Here is a 3,355-nt window from a genome sequence, read left to right on the forward strand (position 1 = left end):
CAAGGTGGAATAACTGTGGGAATGTCCTAATTTATTCACATTCTTATTACAGTTTATATAAAATTGTCCTTCCTTTAGTTTTTGTGTATTTATATAAATTGAAGTAGCATTTTGTGCATAACAGTAAAGTGTAGTCAGTCAAAGATAATGTAACTTCCTGGGTAATCTTATTTTGTTGTTCTAAAAACACAATAATCAAAGCCTGTAATTTTGTTCCATCATTTTGTCAAAAGGGTGACAAACCAGAAGAGTATTTTAAATTTGGTTGCAAACACTTGCAGGAATCTGAGGGCTTGCAGGTCCGTGTTCTTTAAGACCACCCGTGAGAGAGCAGGTTTAATCTGAGCAGAGTCATTATGCTGCACTGCAGGCTGCTGTACCATTATCGCCTTGTTTCTCCTCCAGCAACAGAGTGCTGTTTACTGCCATTAAATCAAATGCCCTCATGTTGGGTGTTTTCTCCAGACTTCTGTCAAGAAAACAAAATTACATCCAGATATATCTTATTTATTTATTTATTTTGCTCTTGTCTGTTACATCATGTCTATAGTACACATGTAGTGTTTTATAACTCCTTTGTATTGGGAACAGGCTGCTTGTTCTCAGCTTGAAATACCTCTACCGCCCCCTGCTGGTGCATTTATCACTAGACTTCAACGGATCACATTGTAAGATGCAATGAAAATGAATGTGACCTTTTTTTGCCAGTGGAACGGTTTTTAATCCATGATTGAAGCTCAGTTTGTTGCTGCAATCCCTTCACCCACATGTTTATATCAATGATCCTATACATCACAAGTGTCAAACTCAAGGCCTGTGGGCCAAATCCGGCCCACCGTAGATTTTTTGTGGCCGTCTAGATTCAAAACTAAACCCTAAGTGAGCTTAAATATGATGTTATCAATCAAATCAGTGCAGTTTGTATCTGTTTCTTACTGACAAATTATATTAATCAGTTCCTCCAGTTTCTTGAGAAATGAATGTAAATTCATGCAAAATCAACATTCCTGCACTTTTTGCGTTAATAATTGGGAGTTTATTGTAATTTTTTGATCAAAAATTGTCAAAAACTTTCTTACTTGTACTAAACAACTGCCTCAACTTTAATTGATGTCGAATTATAGACCATGATCTATACAGCGAGTAATAAAAATTTATATTTACTGTAATAAATAAGCTCAGATATCACATTTCCAAATTAGTACCACAAAAACCTTTATTTTTATTGCAAAAAAATCACAAAAAGTATCACAAAATCCTAGAGGGACTGAAAAGATGTTCAGTAATATTATTTAATTTTAAGAATTCATTGACATTTTAACAGTTTGTGAACTGGTTTTATCAATACATTCTGGCACAGCTGGCCCTTAAAGAACATTCATGATGCTGATTTAGCCCAAAACAAAAATGAGTTTGAGACCTTTGCTATAGATGCTGAGGTGGCATCTGATTTCTAATCTGAAGCAACTAGCTATATATGATATTTATTTTTAATGTATGAATCCTTGTTCAGTCAGTTTTTTGTACCTCATGTTCTTTCTTATTTAGTCAGTTTAAATATTACAAAAAGGGAAAAAAACACAGCTAAAAATAAAAAAGTAGTATACAGTCTAGACAACATGACATGAAAGTTGGCAAGGCAAGTTTATTTGTGTATATTTATCAATTTATTCATTCATTTTCTTTACTCAGCTTAGAGTTTTGGATATATGTATATTTATTGATCCTACTGTTTTGGTGACTGTATTTATGTGGTGATACAGCAATATAGAGTTGCGTATCATCAGCATGTTTCTGGAAATAGATGCTGTAATACTTGCATAAAATATTTAGAGTTTAAATAAAAGTTGTCTTGGAATGGAGCCTCGAGGAAACTGAGCTTAGGTCACTCAGATTTACAATCGCCTAAAGACCAAAATGGACATAAAAATCACAAGACCAGGAGAAAAGTGACCTGAGTGAGGAGAAATGTTTACTATCTGTCACAATATAAAAAAAATAACATAGGAGCACAGGCATATAAAAAAATTAAAAAGTAAAAAGATATAAAAACATTTAAAAATAGTTGATCAACAACAAAGAAATAACTAAGAGGTTGTTGTTTTTTTTCCAACCAGTGCTGGTTTGGTTAGTTGCTGGATAACAGGACAGGTTTAAGAGAGTTGCTATTTTTACTTTCACCACTAGATGGCAGCAGAAATGATTCAATGATCCTTGAATGAACTTGTGACAAAAAGTATTGGATTGAAAGTGTCCAGTTATCATTTGATCAGCTTTAATCAGGAGAACCATTCTGTTCCTAACGATTAACCATCAGCAGGTTTTCATGCGCTTATTTGAGTTTAATAAAAGATATATATAAAGATATAAAAGATATATATATATGTACAGTACAGACCAAAAGTTTGGACACACCTTCTAATTCAATGGGTTTTCTTTATTTTCATGACTATTTATAAGGCAAGAAATCCCACTTATTAACCTGACAGGGCACACCTATGAAGTGAAAACCATTTCAGGTGACTACCTCTAGAAGCTCATCAAGAAAATGCAGAGTGTGTGCAAAGCAGTAATCACAGCAAAAGGTTGCTACTTTGAAGAAACTAGAATATAAGGGGTATTTTCAGTTGTTTTACACTTTTTGTTTAGTGCATATTTCCACATGTGTTATTCATAGTTTTGATGCCATCAGTGTGAATCTACAATGTCAATAGTCATGAAAATAAAGGAAACTCATTGAATTAAAAGGTGTGTCCAAACTTTTGGTCTGTACTGTATATATATATATATAATCATATTAAGGTCAAGTTCTGATGCATAAGATTTATCGATTTTTCATTGTCTGCTAGATACAACATTTCTAAATCTATCAGAAATGCTTTAGCCAAGGAAAACCTGACTGATGATTGAATCTAATAAAACAGGGGCTTTGTTTATTTATTTTTGTTAAACATATTACATTGACAGTTATATAAAATATTTTGTGTTTTGATAAATTTATCTAACTTATTTAATTTATTTTTAAAAACCTTGAATTATCTTGAATGGTGCGAGAAAATACATTTGTTTTTGCCGTAATGAAACAAAAGTCTCAGAAATTAATTGTTTTATTTCTGAATATTTTACTACATTTTACAGGATTTTGAAGTTGAAATCAGTGAGAAAAGTATACTTCATACTACTAAAAGCTATTTGCTCACACTTTAAAATCTAAAAATAAACTGTTTAGAGTAGAATCAGGAGGCATAAGATGCTAGCGGAAATGCTTTCAAAAACTTTTATTTTGAAGGCACAACTTCCGGTATCACTCTGGAATCGTTAGCTTGACTTCGTTTTTCCTTTCTGAAAGCTAAAC

The sequence above is a fragment of the Xiphophorus maculatus genome, chromosome 17, assembly GCF_002775205.1.
Source record: "Xiphophorus maculatus strain JP 163 A chromosome 17, X_maculatus-5.0-male, whole genome shotgun sequence".
NCBI classification, from domain to species: Eukaryota; Metazoa; Chordata; class Actinopteri; order Cyprinodontiformes; family Poeciliidae; genus Xiphophorus; species Xiphophorus maculatus.